This window comes from Camelus dromedarius, chromosome 21 (genome assembly GCF_036321535.1).
Source record: "Camelus dromedarius isolate mCamDro1 chromosome 21, mCamDro1.pat, whole genome shotgun sequence".
In the NCBI taxonomy this organism is placed as follows: domain Eukaryota; kingdom Metazoa; phylum Chordata; class Mammalia; order Artiodactyla; family Camelidae; genus Camelus; species Camelus dromedarius.
The window spans coordinates 13,540,514-13,564,956 of NC_087456.1; the positions used below are offsets into that span (position 1 = coordinate 13,540,514).

At 45.1% G+C, this 24,443-nt stretch overlaps 1 long non-coding RNA gene across 1 annotated transcript in view; it reads right to left on the minus strand.

Moving 5' to 3' along the window:
* Positions 1 to 21,872: 21,872 nt before the first annotated feature.
* LOC116148669 (uncharacterized) overlaps positions 21,873 to 24,443 on the minus strand; it is an 84,509-nt gene continuing 81,938 nt past the window's right edge. Inside the window, exon 3 of the long non-coding RNA XR_010377141.1 lies at positions 21,873 to 22,053. This is a non-coding gene — a long non-coding RNA (uncharacterized LOC116148669). The remainder of the gene's footprint in view (positions 22,054 to 24,443) is intronic.

The window sequence follows — 24,443 nt, forward strand, 5'->3', positions numbered from 1 at the left end:
AGTATGGAAAGAGCAGTCAGCCGAAGCAAGAACACACCTAGAGTCATAAGCAGCAGTGAATGGTTTGACTGGACAGGGACCCAGAATGAGGACATTCGGAAGGTCAGAGACAAGAAAATCTGAGAAAGAAGCATGTTGATGGATCTCTAAGAGTGAGTATGAAAAGTGAAAATCTTTTTACAGTACATTAATGCCCATCAGAGAGTAAACACCACGGAGTAGTCAACTAACCAACTGCAGGTAACTACTAGGCCGGCTGATGTCAGCCAGCCTCCGTCATTAGTCATCACCTACTCCTGGGGTGATGGGTTCATGAATCAAGTAGCCATGGTGACAGGAATAGAAGGCAGGCCTGGGCCCTCAATTATGGGCTCTCACTTACCAAAGCCAGCTTAGCTGTTGTCACTGCCAAATGCCCAGTTCGACACACAAAGACCAGTGCTGAGACCATCTCTCTAGGATCAGCCACTGGTGGTAAATTGGTCAAAGGGGAACCCTTTGACCCTAGATGGGGCAGCAATTCTTCTTGACTGAAATAAACATACCTCCAGCTTGCAAGGCTTTGACCAGCTTGACTACAGATGTTTATTCTGCTGACATCCACTCATGTCACTTACTATCCACTTAATATTCTACTTAATGTCATCTCCAACTAAGGGACCCACATTACAGAAAAGGAGGTGTGGTAATGGGTACACAACCAAAGGATCCATTGGTTCTCTTAAATATCACAGCACACAGAGTTTGTAGACCTGATGAAGCAATGAAATTGTCCTTGCACCCAGAGACAAGCAGGCACGGAATGGAGTCACGATACTGGTGGGGGTAACTGACTCTGATCGTGAGGAGGAGGTAGGGCTGTTACAATGCGGGCAAAATGTCTGGCACCCCGTTGATCCACAGAAGCACTTTTTTGCACTCTCCTGCCTAATTTTGATGACAAGGGCAGCAGTTATGGTCTGAGGAGGACATGGTAACAAGGGACTCAGATCCCTCAGGAATGAGGGCCTGGGTCATTCCTTCAAGTAAGCCACATAGACTTAGGTGCCAACTGAAGGCAGAGGGGCTGATCTTAAGGGAAAGTAGGAAATGGCAGGTAGAGGATGGAGATGATGGACGTCAGCCGTGGCCTCAAGACCAGCTACCGCAGTAAGAACGACAGTTGGTCCCATTAGTCTCAATCTTATAAATTTTCCCAAAGAGGCCATCCAGAATCCTGGAGGCGCTATTCCCATACTGGACAAATTTACTAGACAAATGAAGTACATCTGAATGGCTCAAGGGGTGGACTATAGTATCTGCCACTGGTGTGACACCCAGCCCTATATACACACAAACACACACACACACTCTTAAAGAACCAAGACACTTACTCTCCCAGCAATTGTGAGCTGGCTCCTGACGGTTCGTAGCTGAGTTCCTCTCTGTCAACTGCTCTCAACAGGAACACCCTGCACCAGGGGGAGCCCCCATCTAGTGCCGAAAGCTGCCATAGCAACTGGCTTATGCTGAACTCCTCCAGGTCACACAGGACCAGCAAGTACAAAATTCCTGGAATACTTGGGTCAGTTCAGGACAACTCTAAACGGCCATCTTAGCTCCAGAGCGTGCTGTGAGGTCGGCCAAGCCTCTGTTATAACTGCATCTCAATCCCTCTTCCCCCTCTGCTCAGTCTGGCTTCCCTTGGTCCTTTACGGAATATTGTTTCTGAGAGGACTCCCAATACATCACACACGTACATACAAATCTCTATCTCAGAGTCTGGTCCCCACCTGGAAGAGTCAGGGAGAAGTATCAGAGATCCAGGCAAGCATAAAGCACGGGGCCAATCAGAGGATGGGATCTAGGCTGGCTCTGAGCAGCTGGCTTTGCGCCATCCATCCATCTACTGACACAGAACAGCCCTTCCCCTGCCCCGGACCAGACATGGCCTTGAAGTGTAGGCGGGCCTGACCTGCTCACATGATAATCACACAGGTTATCCAGTGACTCCCAGTAACAACCAATGACACCCAGTAATAGCCAGTAATGTCAGGAAGGTCCCCAAGGAATCCATATGTAACCGAATTTCCCTAAAGTAGAAGACTTGTGATTAATGCTTGGAGACAGCCCTAAAGGAGCATCCAGAACAGGCTTGCAGTCAGACACTCAGAGATATGAGTAAAGCAGGGTCCCGCTCCTTTCCCAGGGCCTCTCAACAAGTGTACCTGGTAACAGAGAGCCGCGCTACCTCATAGGTGTGTCACAACACACCCAGCTTCCATGAATGGGTTGTAGGTGTGCCAAGGATACTGCTCTCTGAGCCTGCAGGGCAGCTGGGCGGGGCTGGGGGCAGCCCCAGAGCCCTCCAGCAGAAATCAGCCTCTTCCAGACCTCCTCAGCAAGTCTTCCTAAAGAAGTAACATCTGATGCTGCTTCCCTCACGGAAAACTCAGGAAGCATCTGAGTGGAAGAGCGAAGGGTGTAGGAAGCCAGGTGAGTCCGAGAAAGATCTTGGTTTGATGTTTGACCACTTACAGGTAACTGCTAGTGGCTATATTAGAAAGGCTCAATGTGTCAATTCTCTGGATTTTACTTAGATTTCCCTAAATAATTCTCCAGAGAGCTGTACGGATCTCTGTTCTGTGCCAATTAAATTGGCCATCAAATCTTACCGTAAAGAAAAATTCACCTGCGAGGATGTCACCTGGGTAAACAATTATTCTTCAACAGAAGTGCTGAGTCGGTTTAGAGCTGGTCCTCACTCAGGCAGACATTCTCCCTTCCTGGGGTAAAGGGCTGTTTTGATGTCGCCTAGGAAATGAGAAAGTATCTTCTTCTCTCTTATGCTCTTTGCCCTTGAAGGTATAACCAACATACTTTTGACTCTTCCCAGGCATCCTTCTTCCCACCCCCTGCCCCTGATGGTAACACGTGCTTTCATTTTAGAAAGAAATGCTAGGTTTTTTTCTTCCCCTTTATTCACTGCACGGTAGTGTCAGACAGTGCGTCTATCCAGGGAGTGAGATTCAAGGAGACTGTAGGGGAGAGTCACTGTCTCTGGTAGGAAGCCATGCTTACTGAGCTTGTGGTCCACTTGGGCCCTCCATCATGGCCGTAGGCAGGCCATTTGACCTGGGCCTCAGAGGGATTCAGCTCACCGTTGCAGAGCTGCTGGTGGCTTAGGGTGAGCTACTCTGACACACAAAGAGAAAAGAAGCCTGGCGATGACAAAAGCAGCTGCTGTGACAGGGTCACAGGGAACGAACTCCCCAGCTCACCTCAGAGCAGGAAGTTCCTCAAATTCTTTGTGTGAGAGAAGTTTTCTTCACTATTTGAGTCAGAAGCAAATGCAAACACAGTTACACTGGTTCCTCCAGTCTCACTAGCACTGGCTGTGAGAGTGAAGCAAGGACTGTTCAAAACTGTCACCTCAAAACCAGTGCCACTCGTGAGTCTCCCCGCTGCTGGGTGGCAGGCCGAGCAGGGAGCAGGATGCTGAAGGGTCTTCTGTGTTTATCACCTCTTGTTTTTTATGGTAACTTCCCATACTCTTTCCCAGCTACTGAACTCACACATACCAGGACAAGGTCTTTTTGCTTCTACTTTTCTCCTTTACAGCAGCAAACAGATTCTCCTGAGACTGGAAGCATTTGTTTTCTCAGCCCACTAACTCCAACTACAGTACATTTCCTCCTTATCATCACTATTTAGTCTGTAATTATTCCAGTCTACTAACTCCCGCAGAGGTTCGGGGTAGCCGTGGCTAAGCCGCATAAATCACTGATTTTGGGTCCTTCATTGTCATTAATAAACTCAGGACATGGGAGTCCCCAGAGGTCCGGCTCCTCAAATTTGATGAGCATTTGTGTTTGCAATCCAGGGACAGAAAGGGAAGCTGTTGGCAAGGACTTTGCCACGAAGAGCAGAAGTTTCATTTAAATCCATTGTGATTGCAGGTTCTGTTTATTCTCTTGCTATAAAATGGCTCATGATAAGCTAATTTGGCTAAGTTATGAGAATGGCATGGAAAACAATGAAGAAACAAAATTCTCATCAGGCACAAACCACCTATTCCCAAAACTACAGATCACCATGTCCCCCTGATGTCTGGCTCCACAGGGAATTGAAGGGAATCAACCTAAAAGACAGTTGCTAAAAATATCCCCTCCCCAAATGCTTTCATTTAACTTTACACATGAAAGCTGTGTTTCCCCGAATGGCCAGTGAACATTACCAACTGATGGCAGCAGCATGGGGGGACGGGGAGAACTTTAGAGCCTGCCCTCAGTCACAATTAGAAATCACATTGGCTTGCAGGCTTGCATTAATTTACAGGACTGACTAACATGTCTGATTAGATGTGCACACGTGGAGGCACCAAAAGAAGTGGCTATGCTGTTCACTAGTCATCTTCGTCATCAGCCAGTCAGCACACAGAAAGACTTAAAGCCCTGGATGCACAGAGAACAAGAAGGTCAAGAGCTGCACGTCGGCACGGAGGCTTCTGGGAATATTTACCCTGCAGAAAGCTGTGCATTTTTCTCATGTACCTTAAGTAAACTCACCGGCTAGAAATCTCGTTGTTGTAGATACTAGGAAATTGTGGTGTAGCGGCAGAGGCCCGAGCTGTTGCTTGGCTGTGAGTTGGTAATCCACAGTGGGAAGCAGCTAGCCTAGGGGTCCCCTGCAGGGCTCCGAGGAAGTCATTTACATCTGCTCTTTACGGAACTTTTTTTTTAATGGAGGTACTGGGAATTGAACCCAGGACCTCATGCATGCCAAGCATGCACTCTACCACTGAGCTATTCCCTGCCCCTTACACATGCCCTTTAGAAGCATCTCTCTCTCACCAGCCCTTGGGGATGTCACAGATGGCAAACCGGGAAGGCTCACGGAACCCCAACATCTGGTCAAATGCTTCCACATAAGGAAAGAAAGTTAAATCTCTTTTATTAGAGTGGGTTACACACCACTCCAGGACCTCCATCCTCTCTGCTTCAGGAACAATTATCTTAACGTTTTAGACAGATTTTGAACACATTCAAGACCCAAGAATAACTGTCTCAGTAGGAAGAACCGATTAACACAGATATTTATGTAAGTGAAGCTAGTCAATGAGGAGAAGGAACCTTGGGGTAGGATGAAAGGAAATGAAGAGAAAAGGGGGTGAATAAATAGTTCAAGTCAGCATTTGATTTTATTCTCCATCCTGTGCCTTTCCTTTACTAAGATTTTTACACATTGGGTCCATTGATAAGAACTGGTTAAAAAATAAAGGAAAAGAGAGCCTTAAATAAATGGTAAAGCTAATAGAGACCCAGGGACAGATCCTTCTCTCAAATGCACAGCTTGCCGCTCCGCATATAGTATCTTGAAAAATCTTTACTGCCTTCAAAGATACAGCCCTTGGCACCGAGCACCATGCCTCCAAGTTTAGAATGTGGACCTCCATATTTATGTTCCCCAGATGGTGGAATTTATAAATGCACCATGGGGGGCTATTGAAATTAATAATTTAATTCATTTCCGTGATTGTGCCATGATTACTAGTCATTATGGCAATAGCAGTTAGCAGAGTCTCTCAGTTCTGGAATGTAGCTGAAGGGTAATCTCAGTGAGAGTAATTCCTCTGTCATCCTATTTCAGATGCAGTCAATCTCTTCTGAATGGGGAACAGCCAAAAGTTTCTGGAATGAAAATGAAGGCAGCTTCAACCGAGTTAGATGAAAATGGCTTCAATTTATGTGATTTCAAAAGTTTGAAAGCAGTCCTCTAAGGAACACGGTTACGATCTGTGATTGTTGAACTCAGAGAAGGAACAGATAAGAAGGGACCCCAAGCGCTGCCTCCAAATGCACACACCTCCCACTCCGTGTCTGCGGACAGCCCACATCCAAATGATTGAGAATTAATGGCACTTTTACTTTATATTCCCACTTGTCTGCTTATCAGGGGAATATATTGGCAGCTGGACTAAATGACTTTTGAAGTTCCTTCCATAGAGTCTCAGAGATTCCCCGAGTCAATGGTGGGGTTGAGGGAATAGCGGAATAGCAACTCTGTATTTCCTCAAGGGAAGCCCTTGCTTCCCTCAGCCTAACGATCTGGAAGCCTAAATGTGCAAGAGGGAAAATTATTAGGCACCGCCACACATGAGTTTGGCCAACGTGAGAGAGCCCATTGGAATTCTGAACCCAGTGGGCTGCATGTAACTGCCTTGGATTTATAAAGTGCCTCTTCTTCTTTGAGAAGCCAAAACCCTTTCCCCTATTTCCCTCAATATCCTCAAAGTTTTTGTTAATCACAAAAGGAAAGCCTGACCTATGGATCTTTATTCAATAGTTGAAGAAACTGACACGTGAATAATAAAATAATCCCCCAAATGTTGGAAATAGATTCCATTACCTTGACTCATCACCTTTGCTCCATCCATTCAACCCACTGCATTGAAGAGGGGAAGGGACAGTGGGGAAACAGAAGCAGAAGATGAACACAGCTACTCCCCGTTCCCAAGAGGGGGACTGAGACTCAGCGACCCCATAAAGCCTGGACCACTCTTCTCTTTTGCTTCACTCTACAGTCTTGTGAGTCAAGGAGCTCTCAGGATGGATCCAGGACACAGAAGCATAGCTACCTTTGTTTTCCAACCTGGTATCAAGGGAAGCTTTAAAAAGGCTGCGGATTTGGGAAAATGGCCACAAAAACGTGCCCTACTGCTGTTGTTTTTCAGGAACTACACCAGTGAATGTCCCGGATGGACTAAGTACATGGTGACTGCAAGCGGGAGGGCCCCAGTAATCATTCTGAGTGATTTTGGAGAACATTTCCCTCTCAAAGCCCAGGGCTCCATCTTTATCTCCTTAAGTGCCTCGCTCCTGCTTCCCTGACAGTTTGTACCTCTTCAGCAGTGCTTCTCACACCCCAGAGAGTGGGATTCGAGGAGACAGTAGGGGAGAGTCTGGGGGCTCTGAGGAACTGCTGTCCATAGCTGTCCCCATGACGCCAGCACAGGGATTCCCCCAGGACAAGCCCAGCAAATGTTACTGAATCACATTCATCTGATTAGGGGGAACAATAGGTATCACTAAAGGGAGGGGAAGTGGGTGGGGGGAATTTGCCCTAATTTCTTTTTGGCCGTGAAAGAAGAGCTAAGGAGAACCCAAACTCCCTAAGTGTATGGGTCACAGTAGTCCTAGCACCTTACCTATGTGACAAAAGAGAATGACGTTCAGGTGGCATTTTTCTTAGAAATGCAGGATCTCCCCTATTTGGTAACACCGAGGACGTTGAGGGACGGGCGGGAGACTTGGAGCCACTGGTTTCTTTCCTCTTCCTACTGCTCTCATACAGGTGTTATTGTTGCTGCTGTCCATGACATTTCACAGGTTATGACTCATTCTTGAAAGCGCTTTCCAGTGACCTGGCAAAGTATATAGAAGAGAGGCCCTTGGACTAAAAGTTGGGTGCATGAGATCCTTAATCCCAGCACTCTCCCAAACTTGCTGTGTGAACTTGAGCAAATCTTTAGCTGCCCTTGCTGTCGGCTTCCTCTGCAAGGATGCCACAGCGGAAGGAGGGTGGGCTTGGGGGTTAAGCAAATGAGTTTAGATACCAGACCTCACTTTTATAAGTTATGTGACCTTGGGCAAGATACTTCACTCTCTTAGTCTTAAGTGCTTCATTCCTCACATGAGAATAACATGGCCTGACATAGAGGGCGACAGGAGCTTTAAAGGAGCTCATACACACAAAACACTTAGCCAAACACCTGGCACAAACCAGGCATCCATATGTGTCACTTGCTTGACTTTTCAATAAAATGGGTGCTATAGGCTGAATGTGTACATTCCCCCCAAATTCGTATGTTGACACCTAATGCCCAGTGTGATGGTATTAGGCGGTTAGGTATTTGGGAAGTGATTAGGTCATGAGGGTGGAGCCTTCACGAAGGGGATTAGTGCCCTTATAAAAGTGGCTCCAGAGAGCTCCCTCGGTCCTTCTACCCTGTGAGGACACAATGAGAAGTCAGCAGTCTGCACCCCGGAAGAGGGCCCTCACCAGAACCCATCCATGCTGGCTCACTGATCTTGGACTTCTGGCCCCCAGAACTTTGAGCAATACGTTTCTGCTGTTTATAAGCCACCCAGTCTGTGGCGTTTTGTTATAGCAGACTGAAACAGTGGGGTTTCATCATCTCCTCCTTGTCAAGTCGTTTTAAGGATCAAGTGAGATCATAGATGTTAAAGATCCCTTAAAACTGCAAAATACTGTGCATTTGTATTCACATGGGAGAAATAGAACATACATAACTAGACACTACTGCATCACGTTCCAATATTCACAGCAGGTTATTCAGTGTTTTCAAAGTGTTTTTGAAACAATTTTTAAGAAGGGGACCAACATGCATTGTTTTTATTATAAGAAGCCATGGTGGCGGTAGGGGGGAGCAGGAATGAAACTCCAAGCGTGATAAGAGGTGGAAGGATGTTGGAAGTGGCTTTGATTTACAACTACATCCTAGCTCATCAGCAAAGTGAGTTCCAATCCAAACTAAATGTGTCAGAACAGAAAGACTGGTCCAATGACCATTTCAGTCAGTCTTTAGTGACTTGATGCTCATTGGAGACTTTGTAAAGATGGATAATGGCTAAATGTCTTTGTTACCAAGTGTGCTGAGAGTGCTGGGCACATAATAACAACATCTTGGCCACTCTCTACTTCAGTAGGACACCTCTTTCCAAACTCTGGTGCAGGGATCGCCTTTCCACAGAATGTTTATGGTGTTCTGGAGTCAAATATGTCTAGGAAAAGCTTGACCTCGTCTCAGACATTCATAGCACATATTTGTAGAGTAAAGCGTCTGGGGGGGTCTTGCAGACTTAAGTACATTTGTTTAACCCAGAATTTCCCTAAGTAATTAGAGGCTTTTCCCCTTTCCTCTATGGAGTCACAATTAATAGCTTTTAGAACAATTTTCTGTGTAAACACAAGCCCAAGAAGAGATCTGTCCCCCGACCACGGACCCCATTCTGCTGTACTTGGGACACAGTTAGTAGCCTTAGAGCAAGGTGGGTGGGAAACAAGAGCTTCAGGGGCTTTGCTAGATAATGGTGCATCTTCTCCCATCAGTGTTGCAGGACCACCATGTCCCTCTGAGGAGCAGAGATCATAGGTATATACGCCAAGATAGCAAACGTTCACCACCGTGTGGCCGCTGCAGAGGGTTGTGGGCCAGGGAGGCCTGAAAGCCCCACCCGGTGCCAGAGCACATTTCACTCTCAAAGGGAAACATCAGCAAAGGGGGATGCGGAGAGGGAGAGGACAGAGGCACCGCCCCCATGCCAGGATGATACAGCAGATGCACTAAAAATCAACCCGCTCCACCTGCTCTCCCTCCCCTGCTCAAAATTGTGTCATATCAAAACAGCAGCGAGAGTTGCCATTGAGAGAAATCTGGCATCTTCAGGGGGGTGATACAGTTTTCTAAATGCATTCTCTGAATGTAGTTCTAGCTTAAAGAGCAAAAGCTTAAATTAAGTAGTAAAAATCATGCAGGGGAATAGGACACATGTTTTGTATCCTTTTCCCGCAGCACCCTGTACACACACACACACACTTATTCTTCTATTTATTTTCCTCCACTATTCAGATTCATTGGCATCATCCTTGCCTCCCAGTGATGATCTACTCCATTGTCTTCTTGCCACACAATTCAATTCAAGACAATTGTTTCTTATCCACTGTGTGCCAGGCGCTGAGCTTAGAGTCATCGGTTCTCAGTGTCATCTTGGAGCAGAGTCATCTTGGATTCTGCCCTTCTCCGGCACAGTATTTAACAGATCACAAAACCCCATCAATTCTACCTCTGAAATATCACCCCAATATTACCAGATCTGCTTCCTTGCTGTCCTCCCAGGGCCCTCCTTCTGGTCCTCATCATTTCTCCCCCAGAAAAATGCAGCAGCCTGATGTGTCTTCCTGCCTCCAGCATCCATCCACACCCACGCTAGGGCAGCCAAAGATCTGATATGAACTAAGGATGCAAAGACCTTCGATGGCTTTGCCTCAGCTCTGAAAACGGCCTCAACTTTAGACAGCAGCTTGAGGGGGCCTTCATAGTCTGGTCCCTCACTGCCTTTACAGTTGCAAGTTTCCAGGGCTCCTGCCTTCTCCCTTTCCTCCATCATGCCTCCTCCAGCAGCAAGTGGGTCTTTGTCATTATTCTTAGCACATAAGGCTAAGTCTGACAAATTTGCATCAAATGAGAAGTGGCACAGATGAATGAATGGGTAGATGGAAGAGTAAATGTACTAGTCTCCTACTGTAGCTGTAAAAAGCTACCACAAATTTAGCGGCTTAAAACAACACAAGGTTATTATATTATAGTTCTGGAAGTCAGAGTCCAAAATGGGTCAACAGGGCCGCATTCCTTCTGGAGGCTCCAGGGAAGGACTTGTTTCCTTGTCTCTTTCAGCTTCTAGAGGCCGACTGCATTCCTTGACCTGCAGCCCCATTCCTCTATCTTCAGAGTACATCATTCTCAACTCTGCTTCCATCATCCCATATCCTTCTCCCTGTATCTGTGACTCTGACACGCCTGCATCCTTCTTATAAGGACCTTTGTGATTACATCATAGGGCCCATCTGGATAATCCACGACAGCCTCCCCATCTCAAGAGCTGTAACTTGATCACCTATGCAAAGTGCCTTTTGCCACGTAAGGTAACACAGTCACCAGTTTGGGGGATGAGGGTGTGAATGTCTTGGGGTGGGAGGCATTACTCAGTCTTCCATTGTGAATCAATAGACTTAAAAAAAAAAGGAATATCACAGTGGTATAAGGTGCCAGGGAAAATTATAAGAAGGTGAAGCTAAACTCTACGTAGAAAAATCAAGGCAAAGCTTCACAGAAGGAATGGTGCTTGAGCTGACTTTGAAGAACATACAGGAGTTCTAAAGGGACAAAAGGAGGCAGCCCTTCCACGTGGAGGAGACAGCATAACCCAAAGCAGAGGCAGGACAGGGGCCAGTAGGTTGATGTGACTGAAGCACAAGTTTCAAGTGGAGGGGACAGTGGACTGGAGGGCAGGATCTCACACGCCAAGCTCAGGAGTTTGGAGATTAACCTGAAGTCCGTGGGGAATCATGTGGGAAGCAAGCAGGGATATGGCACGATTGTTCTATCCAACAGAACTTTCTACAGTGATGGAAATGTTCTCTATCTGCGCTGCTCAATGGGCAACCATTAGCCATGTGGGCTACTGAGCACTTAAAATGTAGCCAGGGTAACTGAGGAACTGAATTTTAAATTTTATTTAATTTTAATTAATCTAAACGTAAATAGGTATGTGTGGCTACCACATTGGACAACACCATTCGGGAAAGATCATCTGGAGGGTGGATGGATTGAAGGTAACTTGTAGGTGTGGGAGACCAAAGGCAGAGAGCCAGAAGGCATCTACCCGGATGAAAAGTGAACACGATCTGAACTACCTGGAAACACAGGCAGCAGTGATAACAGCTGGTGCAGAGAGTAGAGTGGGCTGTAGATTAGCAGTGTTTGACTGATGGAACTTGGCTACAGTCAAGTCTGGGATGAATCTTGGTTTCTCACTTGGGTGGCTGGATGGGGCTCTTCATTGAGCAAAAGGAGCAGAGTTTCTAAGTTAAGATGATAATTTTAATTTGTTAACAGACCTAGTTTTATGGACACATTCTAAAATAAATACATCTGGAGCACATGAGAGGGGGATCTGGGCTGAAGGTATATATAGGTTTGGAAACAATCAGTACGTAGGTGAGGGCTGAACCCCTGGGTGTGGAAGGTTTTGCCCAGGAGGCGTAAAAAGCCTAGGAAAACAGAGGGCACAGCACAGACCCTCAGGGAGCGCAGCATTTAAAGGACCAGCAAAGGCTGGAAAGAATGAATTTACAAGCAATGAGGAAAATTAGGGGAGAGTGGGGCTCTGAAGGAAGAAGAGATCAAGAAGGAAATGATGCATTTTTTTTCTCACAGAGGTCAAATGTAATAATGACTGAAAAATTGCCATGGCGTTTGAGACAGGTGGCTTAGCAAGAGCAGTTTCAGCAGAGCGGGGGTGGGGGTGGAGGGCAATGGAAGCCCGAGGACTCACGGGTAATTGTGAGGAAAAAAGCAGGGGGACCAGGGTAGACCCCAAGTACTAACTCTCTCAATGACCTTGACTGAAAGAAAAAGAGAAGTAGAGCACGGAGTGAAAGGGAACAGAAAGGCAAAAGATGGGTGAGATTTGCCCCCATGGACGTGCAGAAGGGAAAGAGAGTAACGCTTGGGGGATGCTAAGAACACAGGAGAGAGGAAAAGGGGATGAATAACGCTGCCAGCTGTCCACACCAAGCAGTCTACACGTTAGTTTTCCTTATGATAAAAGCAAACAACAACACAGATATACAGATTCCATTTTTTAAATCCCACTTGAAAAAAATAACCATATGTGTACAAGTGGCACAATCTAAAGTGAAACGTAAGCTGCAACGTGGATGTTTATCGAAGTGTTTTCCCTGTCAGGCCATTTCTGATCCACAAATTTAATTAAAGAGCACCTGGTTATTTTGGTCAAGACCTCTGACACATCAGGGAATGACTGATGGAACAAGGTCTCTGCGTCTCAGAGAATCAGCCCTTGCCATTTGCTGCGCCAAGGCTGGAATGACCTTCTTTCTAGAGGCATCAGAGGAGACTTTATGGGAGCAAAGTTACAAGAGTGTAAGATCACACCCACCTTGCCTCTCAGTTTCCCATTGCTCCACTACCACTACCTACACACACACACACACACACACACACACACACACACACCCCACTTTACAGGAGGATAGGTAACTTAGTCTGTTCTGGCTACAAAATACCATAGACTGGTTGGCTTACAGACAACAGAAATTTACTCCTTACAGTTCTGAAGGCTGGATGTCCAAGGTCAGGGCACTGGCAGATGCAGTGTCTGGTTTATAGATGGCTGTCTTCTTACTGTGCACCTACACCGCAGAAGGATCTCTCTGGAGCCTCCTTTACTAGGGCAGTAATCCCATCTGCAAGGGCTCTGCCCTCATGACTAGTCACCTCCTAAAGGCTTCACTTCAAACACTGTCACATGAGGCATTAGGTTTTAACTCTGTATTCTGGTGTTGGGGGTGGGGGCGGGGCACAAACATTCAGTCACTGGCCGTGGGACAGCACACTTCTGACCTTGGCTCATCTCCCATCTTCACTCATCTCCCATCTTCACTCTGAGAACCCCTAGGAGGCTTAGTGTGGTCCCTAAGAAGTGGCCTCAGGCAGCCAGGGCAGCTGAAAGGAGGAAAAGAAGGAAGCAGGAGGAAGCAAGAGAAGATGGAAAGACAGAGAACCCTGCAGGAGGGCACGTGAAGGTACAACTCGGGACACTCTAGGGCACCTGGACATTCTGTTACCCATCGTAGATTTTAGTCTTGGGAGCATCAAGGACACGTGTAATGTAATATGGGACGAGTGACTGTTGGCCACTGTTTAGCAAGCTCTCTGAAGGAGAGGAGGAGGAGAAGAGGGAAAGCAGAAGGAGGAGGCGGAGCAGCAGAGGAAGAGGAGGAGGAGCACGAGAGGAGGAGAGGGGAGGGAGGAAAAAGAAGGTGGAGGAGGCTGCAGAAAAGGCCAACGCAACTGTTTTGCTGCTCCCCAAACTCCTGACATATTCCCACATCACCCACCCACGGTCCCAGTCAGATGCTGGGGTTGAAAATCTGTTCAAAGACTCGAGTGGAAGGTTTGTTCCTCTTTCCTGGCACTCCCAATGGTGGCAACCTGGCCCTGTTTATTATACCTGTAGGTTGATACTGAAGGAGAAGATAGGGGACTTGCAAATGGCAGGGCCAACGTTGATTCCTGTATCTCCCAGGAAGGAAGGACTTTCAAAATAGCTCGGGTCTTTTCCCACCAAAAGCTAACCAATAAAAAAGAAAAGGAATAAACTTCCGGCTGGAAGAGAAATTGCTGGCTACCTATCATTTTCAGATAAGGAGCTGTGGCTCCGAGAGGCTTAATGAGTTGCCCCAAGAAACAAACTAGAGCCCAGGTCTCCTGACTCCCCATTGCATTCCCTTTCCACTGCCTCACAGGTTTTCAGACTCTGTTCCTTGGAGGCATCATGGAGAAAAGGGTGGAAGGAAGCCCAGTTAAGCGAGCAGACCCTGGGTCCCCCGCCCCTTCAACCACATTCAACCATAGCAATTCTTTTTTGTCCCTTCTAAACACACACACACAGACACACACACACACACACACACAGCTTCTGCATAGTATTTACTTGGAAGAAAATTTCTGTTCCTAAATCTAAGTTATAAAAACTACTGCCTTATACCATACTTATATTTATGTTTCACATACAACAAGGAATCAGGCCCTGTTATAAAGACTCATTGTCAAACATAGAAGGTTTTCTTCAGTATGAATATGACGCGGAATGAACGAGGGCGCTAACTGGATAGTGAGAGTGAATGGAAAAAGTTAGTGCAGGAGGGCTTCCGTGCAGCAGGCAGACCTTTCACTGGGAAGTGAATAACAATGGTTCTCAAACTTTTTTGTTTGAAATCACCTGGAGAGCTTGAGACAGCACAGCTCTCAGGCCCCACACTAAAGTTTCTGATGCAGAAAGTGTGAGGTAGAGACAAAGAATTTTCATTTCTAACAAGTTCCTAGAGGCTGCTGCTGCCGCCGGTCCAGTGGCCACACTCGGAGCATCACTGGTGTAGGGTACAGACTGCTGCACAGGTGTAGTGTCGATATGAGGTCCTCATGATGTTTCAGACTGAACTTCTGATGTATAGCAAGAACTTCTTTCCGAGGCAGTATTATACAATTGGAGAAAATAATATCTGGGACTTTTTAAGACATCGAAAAATGCTTCTGTTATAATGTTGAATAATAAAAGAATATGATTTCAATGAGCAAAGATGATAGAAAAAAACTGAAATGTGCCAATTATTTTCCCTGCTGCGTAAAGCATCCATTACTTGAACTCTAGACATTATGTAGATATGGTAGGTGGTGGTTGGAGCGGGAATAAATGCTTATACCTATATGTGTATCAGAACTGCTCAGCTCTTTGAAAACCTCATAAACATCAGGGTTTGGGGTGGAAATAAATTTCTCTTTCTATGCATATGCATGTCCTATGCACTCACTCCTTCCACAAATACTTATAAATGCCTACCAGATGCCAGGCAGTGTGCCAGGCAGAGAAAAGACACATGTTCATTGCCTGCATCCAGTGATAGAAACAGGAAGTAAGATAAGCACTAATAGAAGCATATGGAAAGTTCTATGAAGGAGGAACCATGTGGTTTGACAGATACTGAGCTCCATTTTGGACAAGTTAAGTGTGGGTTTGTGGAACATCCAGGGAGATAGATCAAGCAGAAAGCTGGGGAAAGTGGCTGTAACTCAGGAGGGAGGCCTGGGTTGGAGGTGGAGATGGAGGGTCTCGATCTAATTATGAGTATCAGTGATTCTCCATGAAAATGAGTGAAGTGTGAGGCAAAGGGAATCGGCTAGACGAGGAGGAGCCAGTGAGGAAGACTGAGAGGCTGACCCTGGGCTCAGAGGAAGGTAGTCAAGATAAGGTATAAAATTAAGGGCATATTAATACTTCTTTTTTAAACAATAGTGATTTATTTACTCGAAATAAGATTTCTCTAGTAATTTAGTCAGTATACCCTGTAGGGAAGAGATGATGTGCTGAATGGCTCACAGCATGCCTTGTGCTCCTGGTTAGAGTCAAACCTCACTTAGTGTTTTCACATAAATCCTGGTGTGTTATTCAGGTGAACAAAGGATTATCCTCACCAACATCACTCTAAAACTCTAGTCATTTTTCTAATAGTTTTCTTCTTAAGACCATTAGATTTCAGTCATTGAGTCATGTACATACATAGTATTGGTCATGTGCAAAAACAAGTCAATTTCTATCAGCCTGGGGGCTCATGGACTCACATACATTTGTGCACAAGTGCGCACGTGTGCGTGCGCACACACACACACACACACACACACACAATCTTTCCCCCTTTTCCTTATTATCCCATCTCTCTTTGGATCCTTAAGGTGCAACTGCAACACTGAGAGCGTCACATTTCTAGTTCTGGTTGTCATGAGCTTTCAAAATTTTAAGTAAAAATCATTACTCAATCTGTGGGTTATTCCAATCTGTTATGTTCAATTCAATGTACATGTAATGAGCGCTTTTGTTCACGTCGATACGGTAATGGGTCAGGCTACTATTTCCACACTCACTGAACTTATGAAGCAATAAGTAGCATTTTTGATCAAAGTAATTTGGCTTTGTAGTTATTTATGTATATTAAAAAATATATACACATATGTAATCTTACTTAAAATGTGTAGATAATGTTTTGTTATTTATATATATATACACACACACATATATATACACACACACATGATTTCAGGTCATCATTCTGGTCACTGTGCAAGGTATACATGTGTATTCTCATATATATCAGGATTTAAGATTTTCAGGGTTTGGAGGTGAAAGGTCTCACTACAAAGAAACAGCATTGAGGGTGGCGGAACTTTCTGCATCTTGCCTGTGGCAGTGCTTACATAGTTCCGCATGTATCAAAATTATAGAACTCTAAGCCCCCAAATTTACTATATGAAAATTCAAAAATAAATAAAGAATTTAAAATGCTGAATCTACAATAGTTGCTACCTCAAAGGATATTGTTTAAAATAAAGTCAACTTGTCACTTTATGATCAAACCCCTTACACACACACACTCACGCCTCTTTATAGAACTTCCACACAAAGTTATTTCTTTGCTTGTAATCTTATGCCAGGGAAGTTCGGTTGACTTCCCCAAGGTACAATGGTAGGTGGCAGTTCAGCCCTTTTTGCCTGCAGTGCCTCAAATTTCTACTCGTTTGTTAAGAGAATTCTCCACAGAAAGATGTATGACAGCACTTTGAGAGTAACATCCACACCCACTGCTGAAGAGTAAAAAGAGGCAGCTCGAGGTTCAACTCTGTAAAACAATTTAGTGGCTAAATGTGTGACTTAAGAACTAACTCGGAGCAGGTACTTGGGAAGAAACGATTAAAAATGGTGATGAATGCCTCCCAGAGTATATGGGCGTTAAGACTTGCACTCAAGTCTTCCATCTCTGCTTCTGCGCACATACTAGACTTCAAGTACACATCTCTTTATCCACTCTATTGCCTCATGGCCATTACTTGCAGGTGATGAATGCTAGTGTTCACAGAACAGCGCGCTGATGCATTTTTTCCTGCCATTGTGTGTAACATGTTTTCTAATTCTTTTGCTCTATTCAGCATTTGACCCCAACGATAGGAGATTATGGTATTAACTCTCTACCCAGCACACATTCTTTACAGACTCTCACTAAATACTGTAAGCCTGCTGCAGAGAGGAATAAAAGTGAAAGCATACCGTCTGGTCTTAAGCTGAGCACACAGAGGGTCGTGATCCAATTGGAAGGGAAGCAGAATTTTTAAAAAGAAAGAGGTTTGACCAAATTTTAATCCTTGTCATTTTCATTTCTCTTACCCTGTGGATTTGGGTGATTTTATTTACACTGTCAGCTTGAGCCTAGGGATTGGAAATCAGGCTTTTATGGAGATTATTAAAAGTACATAGAGTACACTAAAGGTTGGGCTAACTGATATATGCTGCTAAAAATATGAATGTGAATGCCCTGGTATTAGATGCCACTGCGTACATTTCATCCTCCTTAGAAGGTTATTCTTGGGAGCCGGACCTGCTGCGCTGGTAATGAGCTGCAGGCTGGCAGAGTATTTCTAATAGGTAGCGAATGACCAGGGACGGAGATGAATTAGCATTACTCAGATGAGAAGGTAGCTCTTTATACCATCAATTCCAAGGCAAAGCAATTCCACCATCCTTCTTCTAAAAGAGAGGGCACTGTAGATTGGGATGGGGGAGGAGGGCAGGGTTAAAGCTTTAAGGACTTATCGATGGGTTGGATGGGCTGTAATGTCATCCAAGTCTCTAGGCTGGGTTTTGTTTGGCCTGAGATCCTCTAGTGACTAGACGCACGGCTAGTGACTTGGTTAGGTAAGGTCATATAGGCCTCGGTGACAAAGATAAAGCTCAAGACCTCAGTCACAGTCTTTCAGGTCTCAACAGATGAAAAATGAGATGGTTCACTCAATCTCAAAATGCTAGGAGCACTCATGCTTTGACGAGGCAGAGTTAGGATCTCAAAGACATGGCACCACCACTTTGCAAAGTAGCTGACTATGTGGGGCTCGTGTCCTTGCAAGGTTATAGATTATGATAATCTTAATAGGCTTAAGAGGGTTTTAGAGAGATACATGGATCATAGCTCTATGCTGGACCACCAAGAGAAAGCGGAGTATTTTAGGGACTTATTTCCAATTATGAGGGCCGATTGCAATCCCACACCTGCTGCATGGCCTCCTTGGGTGTCACTGACAGATCAAGAGTCCCTGCTGTGCTAAGCTCTGAAGGGTGTACCACACCTAGAAACGGGGAGGAAGGCAGATGGCAGGAAACAGCTGACCACGTGTTTATTTCACTTGGCGCTCTCGAGTCCCAAGACCTGGAGAGCGACGTTGAGTTTATGAACTGAGGTTTATATCTCCTGGTCATGTCCTAGATGCCTGTGTATAAAAATGTGCTACCCTGCCATAGAAAAGTGTGCTATCCAAAAAATGTGCTATCCGGGCCACAGAAAAGGGACCACTGTGAAAGGCGGACCGTCAATGCCTTCACTGTTTGAGACCTTAGTTCTGAACCACTTGTCCCAACTCACTTATGTTCTATATCCTAACTTGTTCCTCTTCCTCTCAACTTCAGATCTGGTGATTCATTTTCCATTTTGCAGCCTTACTCATTCACCCCCAAAACTAGCTGCCCTCTGACTAAAATGTTTATTTCTCTCTTAAACTTTGACCCCAATTCCTGCTGTGGCTGTCCTGCCTTTGTGCACACTGAGTAAGCAGCCCCACCTGTCCTCTCTGTCAATGTGCCCCCATGTCCCCAGAGTGGCTCTCGCTCCAGGTGTCCCACAGCCCCCAGGTAGGATCTGTCACCAGAAAGAAGTGAAATGTGTCCTTCGGTGTGATGGCATACAGAGTGCTATGACTCTGAACCTTCTTCATTAACTGTCTTCTTAAAATATAAACGAATATGTCCTGCTGCTTGTAATTTTTTTTCAAATCGAGTTTCACGTGTTTCGCTTACTGGGCTTGCCTAAGTCAGGAAGGATAAATATGAATTCTCGTTTAAGTACGACAGTACTAGTGACCTTAGAACAAGTCACGTGACTTGGTCCATGTTACAGAGCAAGTGAATTACAGAGCTTTAACTCACCTGGTCAGTGCTTGATCTGCTACGATGCTGCCTCGGACCGAGACACTCTAGAGAACAGGGATCAAATTCGGGTGGTCACTCTGTATGAAAATTAGTAAGTGAATCTGATGATAGGATGCAAGAGTTCATGACAACGATGAGTATTAAATGTTTTTCATCTCTAACTGTATAAATCAACTTTATTTTCCTGATTTTCGTATCTGCATGCCTTTGCACTGTTTCCTCTACTTAGAATGCCTTCCACCTGCCCTACTTGCCTAGAAACTCTCTTCAGTTTCTAGAACCTGATACCTATGTAACCTCCTCTCTAGGATCGATACCTATCACCACCTCTCCCCACCTCCAAACAGAATTAACTATGCCGTACGTCAATGCTACTACTCTTAAGATACAATTCTTTTTTTTTTAATTGAAGTATAGTCGGTTTACAATGTTGTGTTAATTTCTGGTGTAGAGCATAGTGATTCAGTTATTTGCATACACACACACACACACACACACCTTTTCATATTCTTTTTCATTATAGGCTATTACAAGGTATTGAATATAGTTCCCTGTGCTGTACAGTAGGACCTAACGTTTATCTGTTTTATATATAGTAGTTAGCATCTGCTGTTATTCAGCTGCACAAGCAGAGTTTAGAGATAGCACTGGGGAAGGAAGGTGCTTTGTTGAAGGGCCCATCAAAGCCATAAGTGTATTACCAGTTCGTGCTGAGACTGGCAAAGTGGCACTTAGACAATGCCCATGCTGAAACTTCCAAAGGTGGGACTTCCCTGGGCTGTCCACCTTTTTCTGGTCACTATATCTCATCATCAGAAGCATCTAATCTCCTTCCCTATAGATTCATATAAACTCGTTGTAAGAGTTGATCAGCAGTCTTCTTTGTCTTTGTTCTTAGGAGGTGACCCTTCTGCTTGCTTGATTTGAAGACTATAAGAAGCTGCAATCCTGCTGAGCAGAACTTTTTCAGAACTTTATTGGATCCATTTAACAAGGCCTGCACTCGGTACACGTGGAATCCAGAAGTTTCCATATACTCCTGTAGGAGGATACAGTGGTACTGAGGGCTGGAGGATGTGCAGGGGTCTGGTGTTGGTACAACATGGCCACAGAGTGTAAGGATTCCATCTCCAGAGGCAAACGACCAGGACCATGGGCAGGATTAAAAAAAAAACCCAAAAGCCACTTCTCTGTGGCCACCAGCCCATGGTACTCAGGGAATGGGCCAGAGTCATCCTACAGCAAAGACCAGCAAGAAATCAGAGGGAACAAGCCATCCCAAGGTCCCCTCCCCCACCCCATAAAGGTACATAAACCTCCCCCCAGGCCTGGATGCTATTGAGCTGACAGGTAGGAGGAGAGCAGTGAATCTCTGAAAGTCTGGGAATTGACCCCAAAGAAGCTATTTTCAACAAGAGAAGGAGTAGTCTTTAATTGCCAAGTTTATATGGTCCCCCTCCACTTCCCTATGAGAGAGAGAAGTGGTCAGAGCCAGATGAGAAATTATATTGAAAATATAAAATGCTCTATGCTCTTAACTCAGCTGAGTGTAATGCATGTGATTTTTAACCCCACACTGTATTAATGATGCAAAGTCACTGGTCAAAATGCTCAGAGGCCCCATCCCTGCTTTAAGTGGTAGAATGCAGGTTGGATAGAAATACGTGTAATGTCATCTACCTTGTATAGCTTTGTAAGGTTTTTCATCTATGATTAAATCATTAAATTCTTTTTTTTTTTTTGTCACATCATAGGTCCAATGTGGAGGGCAGGAGGGATTTAGTCTCTACATTTTTATCTAAGAAATGTTATTTCCTTACCATCAGTGGAGAGAACACAGAACCCATAAAGTTGCTCACACTAGTTGTGCTATGAATCTGTATTTGGTGTTGAGAAAGATAACAGGCCAGAAGTTCATGGGAAAGAAATCGTTTGCCACGTGTTGTCAGGCACTTTACAAACCTCACTATCTTTCATCCTCCTCAAACTGCCACTGTTCCCCTGTTACAGACAAGGAAACTAAAACTGATTAATAAATCAAAGTCTATTTGTCCAAGATCACCAAAGCCAGAAGGCCCAGAGCTAGAATTGGAATCAAGCTGCATGACCATGGCAGGACCCTTGCTGCTTCCCCGCATGGCCAAAGGTCCCTGTCCCTCTGCCCAGCTCATCACACGGAGACCTGACTAATGGCCACACCCAGTGGACACACAGAGCTGATGCCTCCTGTTTTCTGCAAATGGATGCTGGAACTTCACTCTGCCAACTCAGGCTTTATTTGACCTTAGTGAGGACCAGCAGCCCAGAGTATCTCCCTTCCTAAGACAGGAGACTTGTTTTTCTTACCCAGGTTCCCAGTTTTGATGCTAGATTGAAAGTTTTATTTTTCTCTCCAGCTCCCCATTTGCATTCTTTCCAATTATCACATTCACTCTTGAAAGAAAAACCCAAGTGGGTTTTCTGGTTCCTCGGCTTCTCAGGCTCCTGGTCTGAAGGGTCATTGTGTTGACAAATCAGGAGGGTGGATTCTGATAGCTGGGCTTCTCAGCCTGGCCCAGGTGCCTTCAGATACTCACTTGTTCCCTTAGACACTGCAATGAGCATGCAGGAGTCAGCAGGTAAGGTGTCGTGGTCCCGGGAACACAGCAGTTTGCAGGGGCACCTGGGGAGAGGATGTAGGTCTTCAAAACACACTCTAAAAAGTGCTTTCTAATATGCAGGCATCACCTCCTGTGGAGCACGGAGCACGCCGTCGGACAACTGTGCTGAGCTCTGTGAAGTCATGGAAAAGACTAAAAATGGCCCATTCCTTAGGACATAAGGAAAAACAGGCATTGAGCCAGTGGAAAACATAAAGCAAGCCAGAAAGAAATGGAAGCTTTCTGCCTTTTCCTTGCCGGTTCCTTTCTGCAGCAAAAGCCAATTTTACTAGCATTTTGTCAGCCAGAGCCTTGGTAGACAAGTACTTCCAAATTCTCAGACCAGCGAAAACGGAGATTCATAAAGATGTTTTGAGGACTGTAGCCCTTAAATGGTTTTGTAAATTTTTTTTATGGATGTATACTTGATTTACTTTGGGAATTATTAATACAAATTAAATACTGCCTGCTTTTTTAAAACCACTGAGTAGTGATACATCTTTTAGAAAACTAGTCATTCACCTTTAGAATGTTTATTTAGAACATTTTGTTAACCAGAATATTTGATTTCTGGGAGAATTTTGTACTACACTGGCTAAAAATTGAGTAGCTAGCATCATGAAAATCTGCGTACTTCAGAATCAGTAGGAGGAGGTTGCCTCCCAAATCTGCTAATTAACTGTGTGACCTTCAGGTCCTTTACACTGTGCCTTATTTTTCTCATTTACAGATGAGGGTAATGACATCTCCCTTGCCCCGTGATTAAGCTTACATGAGCGAGGCATGTGCACATGCCTAGCACACACCTGCACACAGGAGACACTCAACAAACGCGCTGCGATTATTAAGATGATTATGAGCATCTTTTTAAATGCAGTGACTACCAGTCGTGTGAGCTCATTTCTAACTCTTTCCTTCTCATTCCGCCAGCCTCTGCCCACCCCTGCACTCTGGTCGTACAGACCCCCCCTGGAACACTGAAAGTCTTCCCAAAGGCTACGATCAGCCCTTCCTTTTCCCATACACAAAATAAAGGGTCGTTTGGGAGTGTCCGAGCCCTCCTGGGCTGGCTCTCCCTTCCACGGAGACACCGCCCTCTGTCCACGTCTTGGTTCGTCCCATCATTTCCTCTTTCTCTGGTCCAGACCTGGATAAACTTGTGGTTTCCTTCCTTCAGGCTCTCTAGAGAGCTGAGTACTGCATACTTGAAAGCCTAAAAATTTGTCATTTCCACCTTGAACTAGTGGCTGACCTCGCCAGACAGCCTGGGAAATGAATTAGTGTCCTTAAGCAGAGGCAGAATATGAGCAGTGACCCAGCTCTCCCAGGCAACTCCGGAAACTGTCAAGCGCTAGTTAAAGTTCCCTTTTCCCAACCCCTTTAATTATGTTGAAAACTATGTCATATTGTTTTTGAAAAAGTTAATGAAATAGTAGGTAAAGGTGAACCAAGGAACATAATTTACTTGGATTTCCTTGCAAGCTTTTGATAAGGTCCCTCATAAAAGGCCATTAAGGAAAATAGATGGCCAGAGGGTTCTGGGCAAAAGTCTTTTTGGTGTATTAAAAACTGGTTAAGCAATTTTAGAAGGAAGAATCACTGACGCTGGCTACTTCTTGCAGTGGAGAGAGGTTAATCACAAGCTGTCCCCAGTGTGAGCAGTTGGACTTGAAGTGTTTGAAGGATTTATAAAGGAAAAGAAAGTAAAGTTGGTCAAAGACACAAAACGATGGTCATAGTACGAGCATGTCCAGGGTACGCATGAAGGATCTTTGCCTGTCCACCAGGAATACAGTCCTTGGAGGGGAGAACTGGGCCCACCCCAAAGATGAAACCTCCAAGGAGGGGCACTGAGCTCTGAAAACCTTTCAGAGAAAGATAGAAACACTTCTCACTCGTGGCCCAAGCACAGCCGGGCCTGAGGCTGGAGGGCAGGACACGATGACCTTGCAAGTGTCCTTCCCACACTTCCAGCAGATGGTGGTTTAAGGCCATGAAAAATCAGAAATGAGTGGCATGGGCTGAAAGCATTTAAGCAATATGAAGACACCATTTTGCATACTTTTCATTCCAGAATTGTAAAAGAAGAATTCTGTCTGTAAAAGAAAGCCAAAGGAATGTCACGGGGACTAAAACATTAAACGCATCTCCTGGGTAATTCTTGCATTTGACTTGATGCAGCAGAAGGTAAACAAGAGATACTGAGGACCTGTTTACTGCCTACTACACAGAAAATGGAAGTGCTCCGTGTTTTACAAAAGAAGATAGATCTTCCTTTAAAGTGCTTATAATCTAACAATACACTTACGCTCATAGTTATCCTCACTGTCCGCCACCACCTCCCCCAACAATGTTTTCATTGTAAATGAGACGGAGGGAATCACACAAATATCTGGATGCAGATGAGGCAAAT